We start from the raw sequence: 6,066 nt of genomic DNA, 5'->3' as shown, positions 1-6,066 counted from the left end.
AACCACCCGCTTCTGATTTACTTTTATGTTTTTGGTTTTCTGAAGTTTTAATAAAATTTAGTTTTGATTTATATGTGCTGTTCTGTATGATTTTCTCTGTAGTGAAAGACTCAAGCACGTTTTTCTCATAATTTTAGCATATTTTAATGAATCACATTGTCCTGGTCACAAAAGCAAAGTTTCCGAGGAATATTAGGTGGTTTCCATACTTTTAAGGTATAACAGACTAGGAAATAACAATTACATCCCAAGGACTGAGAAATTTTTTTTGTTTGTTACTTAGTGTTATTAATGGTAGCTGTGAATATTCATTAAAATCGCTTCAATTCGTAATAAAAGTAGATTACGTACTTCTGGTGTGATATATTCTTTAATGTAAACTAGCTTTTCTTATTCTAAAATAAATCAATAATCCCAAGATTTATAAAAAAATTTTGTTCAAAAAATACATATCAAAGCATCCCTGTTGATCTCATAATTCAAATGTGCCTTGTCAAATACAAATTTGAATAAAAATTTTGATTCGAAGATTTATGCAAACGATTTTTCGCGATATTCATCACAAGAATTTATCATCTTACTTGTCCGTAAGTTTTTGAAGCATTTTAACTTTTGTTTTTATATGTATATTCATGCCATACCATTTTTGTTTTCAGATTGTGAAAATGCCAAACCGAACGTGCATAGCCGGATGCCCTCTGGGAGTACCCCTCTATCCTTTTCCTCTGGAAGGGGAAATGGCCAGGTAAGTAGAAATAATTTAGAAAAACAGAAGTGGATTATTGGAGCTCCCACACAGTGCAGACTTTATCGACCCCCGATTTAGTTGGGGCTCGCTTGAATAGATGTATGGTGAGCGCACTACACCAACTTAATCGCGCCCGAAAATGCAATGGACAGATAAGCAAGCCCATATAACCGGCAATAAAGTCTGCAGTGTGCGGTGGCTCTGAAAGCTAGAAATGTCTGTGGCCAGTGCAGTTAGAGTAGACAGAGGGGTTTATTTGTATAGAAGCAATTAAGATTTAAGATTTATTTAAGTCTTTTAAATTAGTTTACATTACTTTAGTGCCTTTAGTTTTTCTTGCTTCCTATTGTTAAAAAGTATGGCCGTTTTTGAAATATTTGATATTTTTTAGCTAAAAATAATTGATAATGGGCGTGTGAATAAAAACTAAGGAATTGATTTTTCTTAAAATCCTACAACTTTTATATAAATTTTGTTATAATAAACCGAGTAAAAGGTCTGAAATTTCAAGAAAAAGTAATTTTTTTTTTTAGTTCATACGGCTGAAGAAATAAAAAATTTTAATATTTCAAAACGGTGCACTTTTATAAGGGTATTTTTTCTGTTATCTGGGTGGTCTTCTTAAGTTTATCGTGGTAATTATTGTGTAGCTTGTATAAAAATTAGTAATTTGATGGTTTTAATTCTTTTTTTAATTTTACTAGGCGGCGTCAGTGGATGGAGCTGTTGGGCGTAGTCAACCCAACAGCGAAATATATTTTCGCTTTCCAGAGGCATTTCTCCCTGAAAATGAGGATGGGGAATGGAAGGTTACTGCAGAAGTGGGCTATCCCTGATATTAGTATTAAGTTATGTTCACCCACAGTAATAGAAAGGGATTTACTGTGGGTGATTTTGTAAATATTGTATATAAATTTGTATAAAGTAGTTTTCTTGTATGTAGTATTATTAATCATAGTCGTTTTTTACAAGTAGATTTGTGTAGTTTTTTCGTATTTCGTGGATTTTGCTATTTCTTAGATTTTCTTATATGCATGCACTTCGTATTTGAAGATAGTATGGGTGAAAATAGGCCTCCTGGGGAACCGAACACCCAAAAAAAAAAAATTGGTAACGCGCCTTTATTGCAACCTCAATGGTGGTGTGGAAAAGCAATATGTTAAAAAAAAAATAAAGAATATCAATTTGGCAAAAGTAAAACGTATTTCTTTTATTTATGTATGATAAAACCAACAAAAGTTCATAGGCACATAACCAAAATCTTAGATGACCTGGAAGCGATTGGCTCAAAATTAAGGTAAACATATAAATATTGATCTTACTTTGATTCCTGATCAAATGATCGAGGTTTATGTACATACATATTGCATATGTTGTTCGCAACTGTTTTAACTGTTGTTACTCCTTTGTTACTAAGTTGGTTTTAGGTGTTACCTAGAAATATAGCCAGTTTAGCATCTTGGTTACCTCCTACTTACCGGTCTTAGGTGCTACACCAGAAGTTATAATAGGGTAATAGTTATTCGAATTCTTGGTTAACCTTTTTCCTATAAATCCTTTAAAAAAAAATCCTTTTAAAGTATAAAGCTTTATTTTATTAATAATCAAATTGGCAAGCGTTTCTAAGACGTCATCATAACCATTCTACAAAACGGGATATTAAATAAATGTATGTATAAAGATATTAAACTATAATAATAATAATATATTAATCAATTTACTATTCCTTTGATATATATTTACAGTTGGAAATCATTTATCGCGGTTTACGAAAATTCAGTTTTCTTACAACTTTGCAAAATTTGAGAACCTTTCCACTGCTTACATATAGATGATTTCAAAAGTTGCGAAATTTGCATAAAAATGTCAAGCAATTTAAATGGTTTTATAATCAAAAGAAAGGTAATCGTTTTAGCTTTCTTTTGATATATATTAACAATTGGAAATCATTTATAGTGGTTCAAGAAAATGCATTTTCTTACAACTTTGCAAAATTTGAGAACCTTTTCACTGCTTACATACAAATGATTTCAAAAGTTGCGAAATTTGCATAAAAATGTCAAGCGATTTAAACGGTTTTATAATCAAAAGAAAGGTAATCGTTTTAGCTTTCTTTTGATATATATTAACAATTGGAAATCATTTATAGTGGTTCAAGAAAATGCAGTTTTCTTAAAACTTTGCAAAATTTCTACATATGTATATGTTTTTCGCCTCGTTGTAATTCGCCATAAATCTGTGGTATAACATTGTTACTAGTCGCTGATGGTGTTGATGGCATTGAATTTGGTGATGGCGTTGATGATGCTGGTGGTGAATGTCAAATATGTAAACAAAAAAAATATCAATTAAAATTTATAAACATGAAAAATATCAATGTATACCTTTAGAATATGACTATGTCGGTGATGTTTGCAATCTCAAAGAAAAAACTATAAACATGCTTTCATCATGAGCGAGAGTCTCATTTTTGCTGAGGGAGATATTTTAATTTGCCTCCAGTAGCGCTTCATTTATTTCGCCGAGCCTTAAACATAGTATACTATTAATTTGGAAAGGTTAATGCAATAAAACCGAGAGGATTTTTGAGAATAACTTTTGTGTGACGTCACACTGGTGCAATTGCGAGAGAGAAATGCCAAAACGTGAGCAAGAATGGAAGAAGAAGAAAAAATGTCGCAAGGAAAATGTAAACAAGTTGCACCAGTGTGACGTCATGCAAACAACGATTCTGTCAAATTCGTTAAGAGAGGAATAGCGGTCCGAGATCGGCGCATCCTTTGTATTCTCTCAATCGTGCATATGAAGCATATTTAACTGATGAAAACATAAACTGTTTTTAAATTGGATGTTTACATCAATCTCATAAGACTACTCTTAATTTAATTTTGAGTCTTTTTGCAGTTTTTATACAGCTAAATAGCACATAAATTACGTAATCCACATAGATATATCAATATTACGTTCAATATTTCGCTTAAAATGCCAGATTTCCTGCAAATACATTAGAACTGAGGTACAAACGCAAACTGACCGGCTGCTAGCGGCGCATAAGTTCGGTAGCTGCGCAATGCGCACACATGACCAGACTAATTTACTCTGTTCCAATAGTAGTCCGGTTTACAGGATTTAGTCAGAACTTACAGGAAGTCGTTCCTATTGACATAAAACCTGTAAGTGGGAACACATTTGAGAGAGTAACTGAGCGACTGTTCCTAGTCAGAAGTTACAGGATTTAGTCCGGAGTTTTTTTTCCTGTAAGTTCATGAAAAGTGTCAAACGATCAGCTGATTTGCATGTGCAAGCAAAAACAAACAGCGGTGAAAGCAGAGTAGCTTATATTTGTAAAAAAATGGAAATAAACAACGAAATGTTTGAATATGTATAGATTTTAATAATTATTTAGTGATATTTCAGCTAAATCAGTGTTGTACAAATCACATGTAAACAAACCGACTGACGTTTTTACAAGAAATAGTGCTTTTTGCGTCCCTATGCACTTCTGCATCTGTTCTCCTTTTACTCTCATTTGAGAGAGTAAAATTGTAGTTTGACAGTTCCACAGGTTTTAGTCCGAAGTTCAAAGGAACAGACTAAATAATAGGTTCATTCCTTATCTTTTTGGACTAAAAAGTTGCGGAAGGCAAAGTAAATACTCTACGCGTCTTGCTATTGATCGGTAGTTTACTTACGCTTGCAGAAACTGGTTTATGCTTACTCACACTTGACCCGAACGATGAGAGTAAAGGAGGGAAAGTATTTGCGCGGCGATCGGATGCCTTGTTAGGCCGTTTAAATAGAATTGCGCAGGAGTTTATTAAGTACATGCATATAGATCAGTGAGGCATACGGGAGCAGTGTTGCCGCGCCGTCTCAAGAAAATGTATCTCTGACCAAGCCAAAAATGTATCCAAATGTATCTAATTTTCTTTTTTTTCATATACATCTCATAATTTGTAAGAAAACCAAACATTTTCATGAAAAAGACATAATTTAACCCATCCTAAGGACTTGGAATACATGTGCATAAAATCAAACATTTGTAATTTCAATTTATAAAGTACATTTTTTGTGCATAAGTATTTTGCAAAGTAAATATAATAAATAGCAAGTACACTCTAAAAAGAGCATGTAAAACTACTACTGAAAAGTATCTATTTTTCAACAAGAATCTGTATAAATATACGTATAGGATGTTCAGTATTTGATTTTGAACTTGAGATCTTTAAAATATACACATAAATACACATATATAGAATGTCTAAATTACAAAAATTTTCTAACTACAAATAGATTTCCTACTAATAATAAACATTACTTTATTTTAAACATTTTATGTGTAAAAGTAAACAGGCAATGATTAATTTTATTACACGGCGTGCAAATTTGCACACATTAAAAGAGGAATCTGGTTACCTCTCTCAATATGCGCAAATAAACAAAATTTTTTCAGTAAAATTCATAAAAGTTTGGTTAAATAAATCAAATTTAGTTTTTTATACTACATTGAAATCTTCTTTCTTTTTAAATTAACAAATGAAAATATGTGATATGAAAGAGATTACTACAGAAAGAGTATAATTTACTTTATATATATCGTCGTTTAAAGTACAAAACCGCGTATCGTCATTCTGCAAAACCGCGTAACTGACGTTTGCTGCCAAAAATTGGATTTGCTCACACAAGCTCTTGGCTCAATCCTTATCCATTCGTCCTGGAATATACTAGCCAGAAGTGCGATTGCTTTATAAAAAAGAGAACCATTTTGAAATATAAGTGTTTTTACTTTAGAAAATTTTTTATTCTAGAAAATAATTTATGCAACGTCTACGAGGTTTTGCATTATCTTGATACGCGGTTTTGCATTTTGTTGATACGCGGTTTTGTACTTTAAACGACGATATGTATATTAAGATCTTGCGTAAAGCATCCTTTTAAGCTAATTAAAGCAATTGCGCTTATACCTATTTTGGTGAGATCTCTTCATATGTTCATTGCTTCGTTCACAAAAAATAAAATGCTTTCATTTCACGCTTAAGTAGCGATTCTTTATACGTTTATAAAACGTAATGCTTTCTACCATCTTTAATGAAAATCGATTTTTGAACGAAAAAACTTTATAGGAAATATAAAATTTTGGCCTATTTAAAAAAGTATCCACATTTATACTGACCGGAAAAAATAAGTATCACGCAAAAATTCGTCTAAAAATGTATCCAATTGGATCTATTTAGATCCAAACGGCATCCCTGCACGGGAGTCTCCGGGACAAGGCGTATTCAACAAGGTGGTATCGGTACGCCAACAACAAAATGTAC

At 32.1% G+C, this 6,066-nt stretch overlaps 1 long non-coding RNA gene across 1 annotated transcript; it reads right to left on the bottom strand.

Moving 5' to 3' along the window:
- Positions 1 to 2,969: 2,969 nt before the first annotated feature.
- Positions 2,970 to 3,266, bottom strand: LOC108359406 (uncharacterized). Its single transcript, XR_001846916.1, has 2 exons — positions 3,133 to 3,266; positions 2,970 to 3,055 (listed from the first exon to the last, which is right to left on the bottom strand). It is a non-coding gene; the product is annotated as an uncharacterized LOC108359406 (long non-coding RNA).
- Positions 3,267 to 6,066: the final 2,800 nt, after the last annotated feature.

This window comes from Rhagoletis zephyria, unplaced genomic scaffold, assembly GCF_001687245.7.
Source record: "Rhagoletis zephyria isolate East Lansing unplaced genomic scaffold, Rhagoletis_zephyria_1.1 Rzeph_scaffold_00384, whole genome shotgun sequence".
NCBI lineage: Eukaryota > Metazoa > Arthropoda > Insecta > Diptera > Tephritidae > Rhagoletis > Rhagoletis zephyria.
The sequence above is the reverse complement of the archived record's forward strand: the minus strand, read 5'-3'. Positions and strand labels throughout refer to the sequence as shown.